The sequence below is a fragment of the Echinops telfairi genome, unplaced genomic scaffold (genome assembly GCF_000313985.2).
Source record: "Echinops telfairi isolate 266 unplaced genomic scaffold, ASM31398v2 ScPeMD7_1;HRSCAF=3_0, whole genome shotgun sequence".
Lineage (NCBI taxonomy): Eukaryota > Metazoa > Chordata > Mammalia > Afrosoricida > Tenrecidae > Echinops > Echinops telfairi.
In genome coordinates, this window is record NW_022103896.1 from 63,453,412 (window position 1) to 63,473,605 (window position 20,194).

A 20,194-nucleotide genomic window follows, 5' to 3' on the forward strand; every position below is an offset into this window, starting at 1 on the left:
CCTAATTCTTTCCTCTATTTCCTTTTACTTTCCTCTTGTCCCACTATCATGCTCAGTCTTCATTTGGGTTTCAGTAATTCCTCTAGGTTGCATTACCCTTGCTCAAGCCCTATCAGCCCTCTAAAACCCTCCTCACTACCGAATTTGGATCACTTGTTGTTCCCTTGTCCCTGGATTTGTTAATACCACTTCCTATCCCCAACTTCCCCCTCTCCCATGTCCCCCGGAAACACCTATCTCCTCTGGATTGTTTATCCAGGTATGCTCCCATCTTGATTCACTCCATTTTGGGGGGTTCAGACTGCACCGCTTTCCCCCCATGTGACCCCAGAAATGTCCTCTGCTGCAGTCTGCTCCAGTATGGTGACAGCGTGACACGTGTTGCTTTCATTTACCCAGTCCCTTCTGTGTCCCATTAGCTCCCCACAGGGACACCATCCTCTCAGCCCGGTGTGCCAGTGTGGGGTCCAGTCCGGCTCTCTTTCTCTTCCTCCCTCCAGGCCTGCCTCCATATTTGTGTGTGGCATGCTGGCCTCTCTCCCCAACCTGGAGGTTCAGTTCTGCTCTCCACCACACCCACTTCCAGGGAGGGGGTCAGTTTGACCCTGGTAGGGGCCAGCCCTGTAACTCTCTCTTTTTGTGCATTCTTCCATGTGGCCATGCTGTCCTGGTGATTTGGTGCATCATGGAAGGCTCTGCATGCCCACTCCAGATTCTGTGGAGACAAGACCAGTACTCTCCCTTTGAGTGGATTAGTGTCCTGCTCCCTCTGTCGTCATTTTACTTTCAACCACCACCACCCCCACTTTCTCCCTCCCACCTCCCTCCTTTTCCCATTATTGTGTTAGACCAACATGTACCTCCTTGGGTTTGGTCTATGACCAGTTGTATGCACTCCAATGTTTATTGCAGCTCAATTCACAATCACAAAGAGTTGGAAACAATTTAAATTTCCATTGGTACACGAGTGGATCAGTAAACTCTGGCACATATGCACAATGGAGTACTATGCATCACTGGAAAGCACTGATGAGCACATGAAACACGACTTTTCATGGGAGGTGTTGGAGGAATTATGCTGACAGAAGTCACCCAATCACAAAAGGAGAAGTACAGCATGAGTCCCCTGGGGTAAGTATAATCAGCACGGTAGGTATAGAAGATAAGCCACCTATATCATAACATTTAGGCTGAGATACATGAAATTGGGAGGAGGTTGGACCAACCCCCAAAGTAATTTTATGTCAAGAATGTGTCTCAGTCCAGTCCAACTCAAGTTCATGAGTCTGAAGCTAGCCAAAACCTTTTTCAGAGTCACTAAGCTTCCTGATGATGAAATAGAAAAGTGAAGTGAGAAGCAGGTGAATCACAGGCCAGTCGGTGCCGAGGTTCGTGGGTCCAATATTGGTGGGAGTATGGCAGGACACCACTGTCAGGCTCAGTGGACCCCATAGAGCTGGCCCTGTAGGCATTCACAGAATCCATGCAAACAGGAAGACCAAGGACAAGAGCTGAGGTTATTTTATATAAATATTTTTGGAATAGAAATTAAGTAAACTAAAACTGTCAATGCATAAGTACAGAAAAATAAGCTCAAGTTTTTTATGTTTATGTATGTTTCTTCTAAACACGAATATAAAAAATATAACAATGCCGATGAGGTATCCATACTGAGAAAATTGATGAGTCACTTATTTTATGTTTAGTAATAAAGCTACAGCTTATCTTATTTATGTCAATAATTTTCCCTAACAGTAGAGCTAATTCTTATCTGTTTCTGACTAGTATTTGTCTAGTTCTCAATTCTTGCATCTGGAAAAGTATAAGAAATATGTTCAGTTGTGACTTGTGTTTTTTTAAAAAAGGAAATTATCAGTATAAATTGACACTTAATGTTGTTTATTATTAATTTGCTTCAAGTCTTATATTCTTTGGAAGTAGAGCAATACAATGGATGAAACATAGAGTATACTTATTCCATAAAGTAAGACTATTCACACTCCCAGAGTAAGATTCTAATATGTACTAAATACTATATTACCTGCTAGGTATTATTTTGAATATTACCTAAATTTCCTGTGTCTCAATTACCTGATGCTCTGGTCAATATTACTTTAAAAGTGATCAGAAAAAATTAGAGATATTGGTAATAACTACTTCTTACTCAGCTGGGACTTTGATATATTAACATTGTCAACATACACAGCATCATTGTTGTGTTAGCTGCTGTGGCAGTCCCCAGACTCAAGGTGATGCAAGGTCCAATTAAAAAAATCCCTGACCGATCCTGTGCCAACTCATGATCAGTTCCACGTATGACCATTGTGATCCATAGGTTTCACATCGGCTGATTTTTATGTTGATCACCAGACCATTCTTCGTTCATCATAGACTGCAAATATCACTAAAAGCTGTTCAGCATTATGGGAGCATTCAAGACCCCACTAAGTGATGGTTTATGAGTGCACACAAGAACATTGTTTGGGGATCAAATCCAGGCCTCCCACATGGAAGATTAGAATCTACCACGGAGACACCAATATCTTTATAAAAATATCTTTATCAATCACCTCTTCAATTCCATTAATTGATTGAGTCTCAAAAAAGAAAAAAATCAAGACAGAGATATCCAAATAAGGAAATGGAAGCTTAGTGAGAAATCTAATTTGAATAAGATGATAAAGGTGACAAGGTGCTCTGACTTCCAACGTGCCAAGTGTGTTTACTTTCAAAATGAGTGCACATTGAGATCGACTCAATGGCAGTAAGATTTGAGTTTGAGATGATGTTCTGATCGGTTCGTAATGTGAAGTAGAACTTCAAATAGGCCCATCACATACTATTTGGACAAAAAATTAGAGTGAATTTCACTCTATTTGAGCAGTATTTTTCAGGCCCAAACCATGAAGCCCATCTTTATACCTTAGATGCAATTCCATAGTACATTCTCTCATTGTACTTTTCAAAATTCACTGATAATATTGTCAGTTGCATTAAAAACAAGTATGATGCTTTTTCATTATTATCTTTACTTTGCATTTAGATTCTGATAGGATTCTATATATTTATGCTATGGTATAAATCACTTTGGGTTCATATAAACATTTCTTTTTAAGATTCAGATAAAAAAAATGATCTCACAGATAAGCAAAGAAGTAAACCTCCTGAAGTGTAACTCAAAGGTGTAAAATGTTGTCAGCATATGTTTGGCTATGTTGTGCTTGCCTATTAACTCCAAAATGGATTTTCTCAAGTATATTTACTAGCTCCATACAAACAATTGCATATTTACAGAACATGTTGGCAACTTCCAAGGAAAATAGAAAATATTATGGTTAAGAAAAATACTTGGGTGATTTTTGTAAACTACTCTCAATCTTCATCACACGTCTATCAGTTTGTTGTCGTGTGGTGCTTTTTGTGTTGCTGTGACACGGTAAGGTAGGGCACTGGTATTCTGATGCCAGCATGGTTACTCATGATAAATAGGCTTCAATGAAACTTGCAGGCTAAGAAGGGGTAGGAGGTCCACTTCTGGGATATTATTCACTGAAAATTGTATGCACAACAGCAGAACATTGTTTGTCATAGTACCAGAAGATGAGCCCCTCAGGTTGTAAGATGCACAGCGTGACTGGGGAAGAGGTCTCCTAAAAATAGAGTTGATCTTGATAATGTAAATGTATCAACACGACCTAGCAAAACCTCTGCTAGGTATATGCCTCAAAGAAGTAAAAGACAAGGCATGAACAGATGGATGCTCTCCTATGCTCGTCACAGCATAGTTCACAATAGCAAGAAACTGGAAGAGCGCCTGGTTCATACACACAGTGAAATACTACACAACCTGAAAAAACAGTGATGAAACTGAAACACCTCATGACATGGGTGGGCCTGGACACCATTTGTGCTGAGTTAAGTTAGTCAATCACAAAAAGGGCAAATATTGTAGGAGACCACTACTATAAAGATGAACACCAAGACAAAGGTAGGCATCTATTCTTGGGTAATATCTTTGAATCTGGTCCCCCAGGCAATAAGGTGGTGTTCCTGCATCATGCTCTTTATCCATGTAGCACCCCTTATTTGGTACATCTTAAAAACCACTCAGAGCAGGCCTCTCTTCAGTTTCACATGTTGTGGAGAGAGGGAGTAGACCAATCAGTTCTTGCCATATAACAACATTGTTCCACAGTCACCCCAGATCAGCAGGCACCCCTGCAAGGGAGCTTAATGAACCTTCATGGAAATTCACATCAGGGGTGGGGTGATCTCTGTCTCAGAGGAGCTGATTTCATTTCTGTTGGTAAGTAAACAATCTGCCTTTGGAAAAATCACTTAACATTACTTTTATAAGCCCCCAAGGGAAATTTTACCCTTTATTAGGTTCCTCATCAGGTACTTTTGACCAAGTTTCTATTTAGCCCTAAGTGATCCAACCTTGTGCTATAGTCCACTGGGATTTTAGACTTTGTCCTTTTGGGGTACAAAACACCCTCCATAGGTCACACTAGAAGGATCTGATTTTGAAACTCACTAAGCACACCGAACTTTGCCTTAAACATAGCTGCAGCAAATGAAAGGAAGTGAAATACTCCCTTGGTTTTAAGGCTAAAACGCCCTAGTGTGAAAGGAAGCAGATGACTACTATCCCAAGGGAAGTCATTGGTCTATGATTCAAATATCTTGCTTTGAGTCTGCCCACTAGTTGGCAGCCTAAGACTACCTTATATTTGCTATTATCATACTCTATTTTCTTTATCATGACATGTCTTATTCCAGAGTGTTATTGAAGGTTTTGCCCTAAATGCAGGATAGACCATTTAGAAATTGATCAAGGATAGACCATTTAGAAATTGGGTATCTGAAATGAGGGGAGATAAAGGCATGAGGTAGATGGCTTACACACTTTTCTGGGTGTGTTCAGAGTAAAATGATTAAAGAGGGAAAGTTAATTTTTCATGTAATAACGGGATTTGCCTAGAAGAGCCAAAGGATGGCCTAGAAGGGCAACAAATACCTTAATGAGGGTCTTCTAGCTGTAATTCCATCAAATGTCCATTTCCTGATGCGTGGTGGGAGAAGGTGGAAAAATCCTGACAGGATTCAGTTTTGAAAGCTTATTAACAGGATTCATTGTGATTGCCATCCTGCTGCATATCAAAGGAGCCCTCTCAGAAGCTGGATGGGGGATTTCACTACCAGCAAGAGCCAAGGGCGGTGTGATCCTCTGGACTTCCAGATCTCTGAGCAGTGAACATCCTTGATTGAGAAGACAGCTGAGACGTCCTAAGAATGACAGAGAAGCAACAGCAGCAAGTAGGAGCCAGACCACGAGACAGAGTCCACAGAGCAAGCAAAGCTAAGTATTCTTGGGTGGGAAGCTGGCTTGTGGAATGTGGTGTCTCAGGTCACTTAATTGGGGAGCTGAATTTGCTGAACTATGGACCTGGAGCTGAGTTACATTGGGATTTAGACTTTTGACCTAATGACATATCCTATGGGCATTTATTATCAACCCTAACATGTTCTGTCTGTATTGCAACCTACTAACTTCCTTAACAAACCCTATAATCATGAATATTTTTGGTGAGCACTATATGGCCAATGCAATGAATTATTGAACTCAGCAGATGAAAAAGTAGAGCATTGACACAGAACATAATATTTATTTATTCTTTTGTAGAATCTTCTAATGCACATAGTTTCTATTGCTTGTGCATTTTCATGATGTTTGATAGTCTTTGCCATAAAGTAGAGCCCTGAAGATTGTCCCTAGTTTTTCTTTGATGGCATTTACAATTTTCAGCTTAACATGCAGGTCTCTGATCCATCTTGAGTTCGTTTTTACATAGGGTGTGATCTATGTTTCCTTTTTCTCTGAATATCGATACCCAGCTTTGCTAGCATTATTTGTTAGAGCCTGGCTTTGCCTCTCAGAATGGATTTCAGCCCTTGTCAAAGATAATCTGTCTATAGGTGTATAAACTTACTTCTGCATTCTCAATTCTGTTCTACTGATCCATGTATCTGTCATTGTATCAGTACGAAGCTGTTTTGACTTCTAAAGTAGGTTTTGAGATCTGACTTTTTTTTTTTCAGTAGTGCATTGCTTATCAGGGGTTTTCTTACTTTCCATATATGTTTAGTGATGGTTTTTGGCATCTCATTTGCCATTATCTCTATACATCACTTTGAATAAAATTGATATGTCCAGAAGATTAGTCTTCCTATCTATGAGCATGGGAATTTTCTCCATTTATATAATTCTCTTTTAATGTCTTGCAGTAGTGCTCTGTAATCCTTTTTTCTCTGAGTCTATGATATCTGTGGTTACACTTATTCCTAAGTATTTTATCTTATTGGTACCTATTGTCAATTGTATTTTTTTCCTTCTATAGTTCTCTTTGTTGGTGTAAAGGAATCTGACTGATTTTTTTAATAATCTTGTCCCCTGGCACTTTGCTGAAACTTTCAATTAATTCCGTGGTTTTCTTGCAGACTCTGGATTTGCTGTGTATAGGGTCATAACATTGCAAACAGGGGAGTTTCCCTGCTTCTCTTTCTCCTTCTCCTCCTCCCTCCTCCTTCTTCTTTCTTTTTCGTCAAATTGGATGCCTTTCATTTTCACTTTTTGTCTTATTGCCCTGGCCAGTACTTCCAGTATAATATTGAACAAGACGGATAATTGAGTGCATCCTCATTTGGTTCCCATTACCAAGGGAATACTTTTAGCGTCTCTACATTGAGAATAACATTAGCTGTTGTTTTACATACAGTTAAATTAAAGTATTTCCCTCCTGTTTCAATTTTTCAGAGTGTTTTTTTCAAGAATGGCTATTGGATTTTTTTCAAATTCTTTTTCTACACCAATTCAAATAACCATAGGATTCGTTTTCCGTGTTTTAGTTATATGGTGACTTATGGTGATTATTTTCCTAGAGTTGAGCCATATTTGCCCATGGGGTGCCCGGGCCTTCCTCCTTCAGAAAGCAGATGATTCCATCTTTGTTTCATGCAGAGCAGCTGGTGACCAGAAGCAAGTGCTTTTCTGTGACAGTGACGCTAACTTGCCAGCAAAGCTCCTTACCAATGGAATGGAGTGTACGGATAAAATTATTGAGAGAAGTTGAGTTTAGTATTAAGATGGGAGAAAGCTCTGGCAGTTTGGGCCTGTAAACAAAATAGCCTTGGGGACTCCGAGCTGCAGTTCTACTCTATCCAACAGAGTCATTATAAAACATAATCGATAGGACAGCAAGGGGACTTACAGGATTACGGGAGACCTCAAGGAAGGGCAAAAAGAGCTACAATCATAAGTTTTAAGGGGAGCTCTGGTGGTGTAGTGGTTATGGATTGGCCTGCTGACTGCGAGGTCATCATTTAGAAACCACCAGCGCCCCAGGCAGGAAAGACTGAATTTTCCTGTAATGTGTTCCAGTCGGGGAAACTCACAAGGGCAGTGCAACCCTGTCCTATATGTTCCCTACAAGTTAACGTCAACGCAATAGCAGTGAGTTTCATTTGGTTAGTAAGTTTAAAATTCTTTTGTCAATTAATTTATATTTACAAGTCAGATGCCATGTTCCTTTGCTGAATGCTTACAAATATTCATTCTACTTCTGTCCCTTTTTGTCTTCTAAATTAATTGATGGTTGCTATCATTTCCTCACTGTTTTCACCCTGACAACAACTGCCCATGTCAGAACACTAGGAAGAAATAAGGAGAACGAGTAGGATAAATCTAAATGAACAAACACAGGAAATCGATTTTGTGAAGTAACAACTCTGTGTCTTTGGAGTTAACTGGTGACATCATATGTTGCTATCCATGGTATTGACAATATCTATGGTAAGTGAAAAACTTAAATAGCAAAACGTTGAGGATTTTCATATTTTTAAGACAAAGCTGTGGCAAATATAATTCAGTAAATGCATAGAATTAATTATAATAATTCTACATGATGTTTCAAAATGGTGTTCTGACAAGACAGTTAAGGATGATCTTGGTGATAAATAGTGAGAAGGTGTCTAAATGCTACTTGTTGGGGTTTCTTTCATGCATTCTGATTAAAACTAAACATATACAAAACGCAAAGAAGAAAAACAAATCAAGGACTCTAAGAAAATCTAAGCAGATGTATTTCAGGAAGGCTAATTTCCAAACTACATTAAAAATTTTAAATCCTTTTGGGGAAAAAAGCATTTTTTAGTTATATTATGAGGAAAATTCTGAAAAATTTGTATTCCTGTCAAAAACTGTAAAACTATAGAGAGGCATGTTACTTCTATAATTTTGTTTCATCTTGTCTGTCAAAGAGAATAATCTTCTGTTGAAAAGAAAAAGCTAAAATGATAAAAAGAAATTAAAATCCCAAATAGTAGAAGGGATAGGAAGAGAAAAAGTAGAATGATTTCTCCAAATGACTTCATTTTTCTGGCTCAGGAAGTATCTAATTTAGGGCACTGAGTAATCTTGAAGATAAGATCAATGTCAGTAATCTTTGAGGAGTTATTGATAAAAGGGGAGCTGCCAGGAAACTAAAGAAAGTCAATTGTCCCAAGTTTCTGAAAGGTTAGGCATAGTCTTAAAACTACAGACCAGAGATCTTGACATTCATGCTCAGTAAAATACTTGAAGGGAAACTAAATGGATGGATGCTTTTTGAGTACTGAGAAAGGTCATGATTTGCAACAATCAGCATGTATTCCCCAAGAATAAGGTATGGTTGATTGTCATCATTTCTTATTTTGACATAATGACTAGGTTGGTATTCCAGAAGACTGACACAGAACTAGTGTATCTGGATTAACACGGCATTTTTAACAAACACTCTTATGTATAAAATGGAAATACGTGTGAACACTATGACATTAGAGAGAGACTCATAATGACTTTAAAGACTTTACCTAACAAACATTAATTGCTAGTTCCAAACATCCAAAAGCTAAAGACCAGACAGATTTATAAAAAAACTTTTCCAAATCCAAATTTATTATGAAGTTTCCGGTTTTGCAGAGTTCGAATTCTGAAAATCCTTTATCACGTACAAGGGAGATATTAACCTATTCTGCACTAAGTGTTCTAGTGAAAGCTTATCTGAATACTTTTATTAATTTCTGGACTACATATGTTAATACAGAAACAAGCCAGACCTTATCTAACAAGAGCATCAAAAGGACTTAAAATCAAAGTGTAAAATCATAGAAACATAGCTTGGAACATGAATAAAAATTTTTAAATGACAACCCATGAGAGCATGTTGCATTATGTACAATTTGAACCTCAGTGCCTAGCACATATCAAGGGCACAATAAGTATTACCCACTTTGAAAATGATCACAATATTATAGATTAGTAATGTACGATATTAACTTCAACCAGTGGAGTAATATTTGTCTTTCCCATTATCATCAATCAGCATTTATGGGTGTGTATGTGCATGTGTGTACAAGTTTATATGACTACCTGATTTTATGTCTAATTATTACCAAAAACCAGCAAATAGCCATATTTCTTAAATTTTTATAGCAAATAAAAATTTAGCACTAAAAATCAGACAATATGTTTTTTTAACTAATTTATTCCGGATACATAGTGATAAATACATGCTCTTTGGAACTATCTGTAATTTGTAGACGTTGAGGCATTGGGGCTAACACGGGTGTATTTATATTACAGAAATGGACAAGCACTATAAGTCAGAGCTTTTATCATGAAAACCTTGTAACAGCATACACATTGACTATAAATAAGATGGAGAAAGGAAATGCGGAGTTGTTTTTTATTAGATTTCTAAATAATTGTGATATATATTTTTAAGATGATTTAATTATAAGCACAACATTAAATTCCCATTTTAAATACTAGGGGAACATGTGTGCACATCTTTGTAGATGACTGCATATTGGAAATCCAGTCTGGTGGCTAAATACTGGAAGATGCTACTTTTAGAGAATCACCTTGTCCTCTCTGCACCACTCTGCCCTGGGACATGCAGGGGGTTGGCCTTGCCTATTTCTGTACCCAAACCTAGTATTCCAGAGGCGTTCCCTGAAGGACTGTTGACTCCACTCTGCATGATGCTACTTAGAAATTCAAAGCACCAGGAATGGTGGCAATACTAGCAGCTTCTGCCCAAGAGCAAGTGCTCTTTGCTTGTTTGCTTTTTTCCTTCAGGGAGCCACAGGACACAGGATGGAGGGACTCTTGGCCCCCGGATAGTTGGGTAGCTGAGCTGGGCCTGGATGTGGACTTTAGTTCTCAATTTTCTCCAGTCAGAGCTTCTCTGTCCACTGAGAGGCAGGTGTCCTCATTAACTCACCAATTTGCACGCCTTTAAAGTGTTGGTAAATGAAGCCGCCATTGTAGGACTCCTTGGTTCATGCAGGTGGGGACTTGGTGTGTGTACTATCATCCCAGAGTTGCTATCCTGTTACCCAAAGTTATGCTGAGTAGTTCAATATGCTTATCATGTATGGGCTTTGAGGTTGTGGGCTTGAGGCATCAAAAGATTGTTTTATTAATTTCTGAACAGCATATGTTAATATTTACAAAACTACTCATTGGCAAAACCAAAATAAAAGTTAATTATAACAAATCTTCTCACTAACCACATTAATTAGGTGCCATTATCCCATTTTAGAAATGAGAAAACTGAGGTCAAGGAATTTGCACAAGATTTGTAATTAGTCAGATAACTTAGGTGAAAATTTGGACAAGTTACTAACAAGCACAAGCTCTTTCTGATTTGTCAACTATTTTTTGGAAAGGTTTGCTTTGGTCATCAATTGTTTTGATAAAGGAAAATGATTTAGGATAACTCAGAAAGACAATTCAAAAATATTTTGAACTAATTCTCATATTGGAAGACAATTATTACATTAAGATCTACCACTTGTCTGTCAGTGTGTCTTACTGCAGTGGCTTGTGTGTTGCTGTAATGCAGGAAGCTATGTCGCTTGCATTTCAAGAGCCAGCCGTGTCACCCCAAGTGCACAGATTGAGAGGAGTTTCCAAAATAAGAAGAGATAATGAAGAAGGACCCGGCTGCCCGCTTCACAGGAAGTTGTCATTGAAAACACTCTTCATAGCTCTGAACCAGTGTCGAAGGCTGAAGGCCTAATGAATGGAGCCTGAATGCAGGAGAATGGACCCGTCAGGGTGGAGGGCACTGGAAATGTGACTGAGGAGACGCTGCTTTCTCGGAGTGGAGTCGAACACAGTGACGTGAATGGAGTACTTCTTGTCAGGACAGACCAAGGAGAAAAGGGAAATTGCACTTGGAAGAGCAGAGAGGCAGTGAAAAAGAGGAAGCCCTTCACTGAGACGGATTGACACCTGGCCGACAATGGACTCGGGCATGGAAACAATTGTGCGGTGCGGGACTAGGCAGTGTTTGTCCTGCTGTGCATAGAGACCCTATGGGTTGGAATTGAATTCAGGGTACCTCATAAAAACAACAACATTACACTAGGATAAAAATAAGAATTAACAATCATGACCTAGCAAGATGATTGTTTTTATGTCTAAAAACAACAAAAAATAACCCTCAAAATCCAACAAACACCCACTCTCATCCAGTTGATTCTGCCTCACACTCAGGGCTGTGACACAGGGAGTGGGTTAAGCGTTGGGTTGCTAACAGCAAGACTGGTGGTTCAAACCCACCAAACCCTTCAAGGTGAGGGAGAAAGAGGAGAGTGGCTGCGTTCCTAAAGAGTTAAACTCTCAGAAATGCAAAGACACATTTTCACTCTGCCCTATAAGGTGCCTCGAAGAGCTATGGGTCTGCCTATAGAGGATGAAAAAAATAAACCTTTCAACCCATTGCTGAGCAGTTACTTCAGACTCATGCTGACACCATGTAGCACAGAATCAACCTATTCCTCAAGGTTTTCTTCTTATGGAGTGGCTCACCAGCTTTTCTTCTTGGACACCTCTGGGTCAGTTAGAACAGCCAGCCTTCCGAGGAGGAACCCAGCACAAACCAGTCATGCTGCAGGAGCTTCATCTGCATGGGAAATGTTGGTCTCATCGGTAGCACTGATTCCATCTATTTGTGTTGGTTGGTGGGCCCTGATTTTTTGAGCCATATAATCATCTTCTATGTAATGCAAACCTCTAAGTAGCCATTTGATTTTTCCATCTAAAGGTAGATGACTCTTTGTGGCTAGAAAGAAGGATGATTTGATCTGCTTCTTTCTCATATCAAGCATAGCAATTTAACTGATGCATTGCTTTAATGGACATGAATATGAACTAGAGTCATATCACAGCACTAGCATTTCTATAATTGGCCATAAGAAACTCAATAACCTTGGGCCAGTTATTTGCACAGTAGGCTTTGGGTACTGCATTTGCAAAAAAAAGGGGATTACATTAAATAATTTGTTTCCAATTGCTTTCCTAGAAGTACATTCTAGGATGTCCTACACATGAACTCAGTATTTTGAAAGATTCATTACCCACTATTTATTAAGATATAACACATTTATTAAGAGGCAATTGATTTATTTTTATTTTTAAACTTAGTACCATATTATAGGACCCAGAACCCGTTCTTTTGAACTGAATTGCAACTCTTAGTTGATACAATTATCATTAAATGGGAAGAATCAATATTTTAGTTGCTTTAACGTGGCTTAATGTTCACTTACCTTTGGGCATTTCATGTATTAAGGTATTTCTTATATTAAGACGAGTGGAGATCACTCAGAGGCCATGAAATACCAGGTAGGAATCCATCAGACTCAATGGTTGTTAAACTCTCTTCAGCTTTACAATCTTACAATGTTTATTCTCTTCTCCTTTGAACATTGAAATAAGAATTCAGACTCTCTTTTGCCTCCCAAATAGAAAAAGAGTCAGCCCTGGAGCTGTCTTGGTGAGGATATGCAGTTAACAGTGCGGACCTGTATATAGCTTCCACCTCCGGTTTCCCTATTGTCTCAAAGTAGGGCCACATACGCCTCCACAGCCCCTTCTTTTTTGTCTATTCTCACACCAACCAGTCCTCCCACGGCACATTCCCTCCAGCCGGGTTCCCTCATTTGCGGCAGTGGCTGCACACAACTCGCAGACAATACATACACATGGCTACGCAGGGGTCTAGCGGAGACCCCGAACAAGATGGCCGGACACAGTATGAGCCACGAGGGTCAGAACATAACACTGGTGAGGATGGCGCAGGACCAGGAAGTGTTTCCTTCTGTGCTACATAATAGGGTTGCTTTGAGTTGACTCAGTGGCAACTAACAACAACAACAACAACAACATTTAGGGAAATTAAAAGATTGCCACAAGTCAGGGTTGGCAAATAGTCCAATGGTCATTAGCCCAGAGCAATGTCTCTCCTCGGCCAGCGACCAAGTCTCTCTCTGGTCCTCAGCTTCTTAATCAAGGAGTCGCTTGCCTCCTGCCAGTCCACTTGGTGCTCCATCTTAGGCATTGTCTGAGGCCAGACAAGGAGAAAGTAGCTGGTGGTCATGGCGCTGCTCCTCTGAGCATCCATGCCACAGCCCCATGCACATCCTCTGGCATATCCATGCCACAGCCTCTGTAGATCTTGGCACATTCCTACAACGATTTTATTTCTGTGCCCAAAACGGCTCTTAACACTAAGGCATAGCTCTAATGGAGGTATGGCGTTTATGTTTTAGCAGACCATACACATCCCCAGGGACAATGAAAGAGGGTGGAGTCCTAAGTCACATTATCTGATAAGATAGCTGTAAAGATGCCCCAGGACACCAAGGCCATGACTTGGTTCACACACTCGCCTATGGTCAGGACTTAGCTACACGTTCATCCTGCAATAGAGAGCTCCCTCCAAAATACAATCATAGCCCCCAGCATAGAGCCCAGAATTTCATTACATCCCATAAGGATTTTTGTCCAGAGGCCTGTATTTTAATTAACTTCATCTCATGATGTAAATTAAACAACAACCTGCTTATCTCACTAGAGAAAGATAATTCTAAAGGGTTATTTTGTTTGTTTGTTTTTGAAGCAATCTCTCTTTCCTTCAACTGAAACCTTAAAAGAATTTCAGGTTTTTCCATTTTCTCTTTCAGTTATAAAGTAGGTAATGGACTTCTTAATACTTGTATGACTCATATTCTATTAATGTACAGTAATTCTAATTTTCTTAAAGATTGTGATTTATGGAACAGGTGAAAATGTATGTGTTAGCTATAAAAAGATTAGACAGTAGAACAACTGTTTCTTAAGAGCAAGTAAATCTAAAGACTACCAGTGACTACTGGCAAAGTACTGTGCAAAATAAAAACTATATTAATAAGGCATTTCCATAGCTAGTATCATTTTTATTCTTGGAGGTCATGACTTTCACATTTATTAAAAATCTTCATTATTGTCTATATGTGTTTGTATATATATGTATATAGACACCTATTTCAGTTTGTATGAACTTGGGAGGATTGTGTGTGTGTGTGTGTGTGTGTGTGTAATTATCCTCCTCATTTCAGCGAGACTGGTAAGCACAAATGACGTACCAGTTGTTACCAATTTCCATCAAATTGACGTAGACTCAGAGCTGCCTTGTGTGTGTCAGAGCAGAACTGTGTCCCATAGGCTGGCTTTTTGTGTGCTTTTCTTCACAAATAGGCTACCAGAATTTTCTGCTGGTGTACCTTTAAGAGTGTAGAATTCCAAAAACCTGTAAGAGGTAGCCAAGCTCACTGCACCATTTGTAGCATTCAGCCATTCCTAAAGGATTACATAGGTACATCTAATCACTGGACTACTTGCTCTCATAACTTAAACATTCCATTTAAATGTATTGCTGCTTTATTATTATTCTAATTTATGTATTCCATGACTATTTAATGAGAAAGAGAGCAGGGCCCCTCTCTCATGAGAATATATACCCCCGTGAGGGAGTGATGCAGTAAGCAAGGGAACAAACGCGACAGAACAAAGAGGTATGACGTGGTATGCAAGAATTACTAAGATGATAAAACAGAGATTGATGGGTTCAGGGGAGAAAATTGGCACACATATAGAGAACTTGTCTAGGACAGGGCCGTTGCTCAGCAAAGAGCTTCGAAGGAGAAAGCGCTCTAAAAAAATGTGGGTCAGTATTCCACGCAGAAGCAGCAAGAAGGTCAGCATTCCCAGGTTACCAGACAGGTTGGCCTGTGTCCTTAGCAGAAAGTGCTTGATCTTAAAAGAAAGCCATAGAAAGGGGAGCTGACCTCAAATGAAAACAATGAATGAATAATGGATGGAGTTTAGGGAAATATTTGGAGAGGTCTGCAAGAGACAGTCTATGCTACTTGTGAGTTATTAGGGAATAGAAGCAGGCAATGATCTGGGATGGTGAAAACTTAGAACTGTGACTAGAGTTTATAGGACTAGGCTGAGATGGAATAGGAGTAGAACACTAATGATCCATATTGTAACTGTATGAATTTTAATTTCTGCCTCTCTCTAGGGGTAACGACTTTAAACCTTTCCTCTTTTCCCTCCCTGTGTTCTTCACTAAGGACAACAACGTTGTCTGCTTTTCTTTAGCAATTGGACACTTTTATTTCTTCAGAGAAAGAGAGAAAATAGATCTGGGGAAGCCTTTATGCCTATATTTTATTGATTGATTGATTGATTGATTGATTGCAGTAGCTGTTGTTTCATTTCATCAAAACTACATCATGAGAGATACTTCCTCAGGACTGCTGTCCTTTCACAGTGATTTCTATAGAGAAACGAGGTTTGTAGAAAAAAATCTGAATGAATGTGAGTTTTCCTGGTGTCCATGTTATTACAATTTATATGTTACGGTGCTATCACCTTTAGCAATTCATTATATTAAAAACTGGTAAATTACTGCCATCCTGAATGGTCCAACAGCCTCTGCCTCAATGAGCAAGAGCTCACCTGATGTCTGACTTCGGCTGTCGCTGCATTTCGTTAGATTATTGATTGGCTATTTTCCTTGTGTCCACAGCTTTCTTACGGGTTTAAGACAAGCTACGTGTGTGCATTTTCATCACTATCTTGTTGTAGGAGTGGGAGAAATGTTCTTTTCAGCTTTGTCACTTTTTAAGCAGATACCAAAGATCTCAGTAACTATTTTTGAAAGTCCAAAAGAAAAGGCTTTATTGGATTTACCATTACATTTGAAACTCATTATTTTTTAAGTTGAGTGTTGAAACGTATTAAAATTTCTCTGAAGAAAGCAACGATCCCATTAGGCCTTGAATTATCGTGATTCTGGTTAGGTGCTGGCCAGTCAGTTCCAGGACATAATGTGTAGCAGAACAAAATGCAGCTTGATCCAGGACCACCTTTAAAATTGTTGCTGTGTTTGTGTTCTTTGCTGCCACATCGGATCCATTCATCCCACGGAGGGTTTTCATCTGCCCCTGCACTCACCTAAGCACGATACCTTTCTCCAAGGACATGCCCAAAGTACGTATGATGAAGTCTTCTCATTCTTGCATTCTGATTGTATTTCTTTGAGGACAGATTAGTTTGTTTGCCTGGCAGTACACAGTACTTTAAGTATTCTTCGCCAGCACTACAATGTTAAAAACTCTGGTGCTCAGTCAAAACAATAAGACCTATTATAAGACTACATCACTGATCCAGAAAATGAAGTTGTAAAATAAAAATATTGAAAGCTTAGGTGAGAATTTCCAAGGAAAGATTAAGAAATTTGAGAAAGAATTGAGCATTTTAAAATAAGTAAAGTGAAAACTTAGAAATGGAAAAAATTAGTACATAAACTTTTATGTTCAGAGTATACCTGACATTAGAATAGACACCAATACAGAGAAGTTAGGTACAGGATGGACAAAAATATTTAGAAAAAGCATGAGGACAAAAGGAAAGAACATATATTAAAAAGATCAAGAAAGAGAGAAGCTACACTGAGAAGGCCTAACATACACAGAAATAAAGTTGCAAACAAAAAGAAAGCAAATAGTACAGAAGCAATGTTTGAAAAGGTAATGTTTTTGAACATTTTGACACATATCATATAGCAAGTGACAAATTAAAGACCTCAACACAGAATAAATAGGAAACAAAGCACAACACAGAAAAACTGCAAAAAGGCAAACAGGAAAAAATTTTAAAGGATCTACTGAAAAATCAGACTGGCCTGGTCAGACACCTTTAATGACAGACTGCATAGGCTTTCCAACGTTGTGAATTTTAACAGAAGATCACCATGTTTGCCACTGTTCCTAGTGGGTTTGAACTGCTGAGCAATTTAACTTTTGTGACACCAGCGAGGCTATCCAAAATAAATCTGACTGTAAAAAATTAGCTTGAAATGTGCCATTTCAATGGGAAAAGAAAATAAAACAGCCAAAAAATATGTCAACGTCATGCCTGTAACATCAGGCTCGGCGCAAAGGTGATTTTGCACACAGAAGCTGAAGCATAAGGCTTTGCCACAATAAAATCACATTTCTTTGCTTTCTTCTTTGCTCTGCATTCTACTAACAGCATCTACGACAAGGCACTCAACAGCTATGCTGTCCCCAGATTGAAGACAAGGCATTGGCAGCAGGCTCTTGTTTGGTTAAGGGGAAGCACGAGCACAATGGTGCCCTAACGTACCAGTATCCCCTGGGAGTCTTAAGATCATATTACCCAGAAACTCTTTTTGTCTTTCTTCTCCCAAACTCTTGACTAAGATCCGGGCAAAGAGAGCGGTGCTGAATTACTATTTTTGTTATCATACAAAGCTGTAACTCAACCCCCATTCTCCTTCATTATTATTTTTTAACCATCAGAGTTCATTGAAAGCAAGCCTTTCAAGGTTTGTTCTTATTAGAGGTCATTGTGCTCTTGGCAACACAGGTAAGGTAATAACTTTAATTACTGCTGTAATTAGTGGTGTGCTATGGTTTAACCAATGGTAAAGCTTAGAAATGAAGTATTTTTCTACAACATCGATAAGCATATTGTGCTTACAGCCATTTTCTAAACCATCAAAACCATGGCAAATTGTCAAGAGAATCATATTAGCATTAGGGAATTCATCCTTCTTTCTAATTCTGACCACCATCACATTTCATTTCTAATCTCATCTCTGTTCTTTTCCCCACCTTCCAAATCATTGTTCTTCCCTTACTTTTCCCCTCATCTTCTCTTCCTTTTCCTTCTCCTCTTACTTCTTCACATTCATTCACTTCCACAGCAGGGCACCGTGAGATCTGTGAGGAAAATACAATAAATGAATCAGTGTTGCTTTGAGAAAACACTTCTGACCAATGTTGCTTGATTTGTATTAACAACCAAGAAACCAAAGGATACGAAATAATTATTTAATTTGAAAAACTAGTTAATTGACTACATACAATGTGTTATGAGGTTTAGTTAAGATAGCATTTTCTCATAAATATACGTCAACAAAGTATACATAGTTTTCTGCTTTTCCTACATGATCTGTAGACAATTATCTATCATTGCTACTACTCAGCTTCCCTAAAGGGAGTAGATTATGTACATGGAACATATGAAGAAGTACATTTTATTAGGTAAGTGTATTAGTCTGGGTACTTTGGAGAAACAAATCCACAGCAACTCACGTATAAGAGAGAGTTTTATGTAAAGAAAAGGTGCATCACGAAAACATCCCAACCCAATGCTGCCCAAGCCCACAAGTCCAACATTAACCCATTAACCCAACACCAGTCCACAAAGTCCTCCACCTCACAAAACAGAGGCAATGATGCCGACTGCAGGAGGAAAGCTGAGTCCGTGAACGAACAAGCATCTCAGCACTGGCAGGGGTCTCCACACGGCTGCTCCAGCACCCAGGGCTGCATCGGGATAGATCCATGCGGCTTCTCCTTGGGGATGTCTTGTAGGAAGTCAATCTTGCAAGCTGAAGCAGGGAACTGCTAAGGCAGCTGCACCCGATACAACCATCACAAAACAAGAGACCCGAGAACTAGAAAGGCGAGGCTTCACCACCCATTTATCCCTCCGCCTTTCAACCAGCACCACATGTGATTATCGGCCAGGCTGGCACAATTAACTAACTCAGTAAGTATAGATTTTATTTTCAAAATCTTTCAACACATAATTATAAAAATTAAGAAGCTAAGAAATTATAGATCATATACATGTTTATATATGTATATTATCTATAATAAATACATATTATACATTTATATTATCTATATATCTATATTGGTAATACCGGGAGGTTGGAGGGAAGGTGGGGTGGAAAGGGGGAACCTATTACAGGGAACTACATAAAACCTCCTCCCTGGGGGACAGACAACAGAAAAGTGGGTGAAGGGATATGTAAGATATGACAAAAATAATAATTTATAAATTACCATTTGTAATTTATAAATTATTATTTATAATTTATCATTTATAAATGAGGATGTGGGAGGGGAAGTGAGGGGGGAAATGAGGAGCTGATACCAGGGACTTAAGTGGAGAGCAAATGCTTTGAGAATGATGAGGGCAATGAATGTACAAATGTGCTTTACACGATTGATGTATGTATGGATTGTGATAAGAGTTGTATGAGCTCCCAATAAAATGATTTTTTTAAAAAGAAGCAAAGAAAAAAATATACATGCTTATAATTGTTTTAAAAGATAAATACTTCCTCCATTTGAAATAGTTCTTTCAGAATGCTGACAGCATTTTATAATTATGTGTGCTAAAGAGAAGTATAACATCAATGTGAATTTTTTCTCCCTGTTACTATTTTTTAATTGAACACTTTTTTATATTTTGAAATATCATGAGTATACATCATTACCATTCTTGATTGCTGCATGACATAGTAGAGTACCAAATATTCTATCCTACTTATTTATTGATGGATAGGAACCCATGTCAGAAGTCAGTGGTTTAAAACACTGCTTTTATTTATTTTCTCACAGAGTGATATCATTTGGGCAGTTTGGCAAGGAGGTTCATTTTCGCTGTACACTTCTATTAAGTGGTCATCAACTGGGGTGAAAGATACATTTCCCAGATAGCGTCCTCATGTAGCCGGTAGTGCATGTTACTGACATAAAGATCACACAACTAAAGCAATAAAAACATGACAATAAATGAAGACAAGATTAAAGCCATTAAGAATTTAATTTTATTTGGATCCACAATCAATGACCCTGAATGCAGCAGGTCCTCCCACATGAAGATCCGGGGGGAGATATATCTCCTAGGGCTGGCTGAGGAACCATGTTC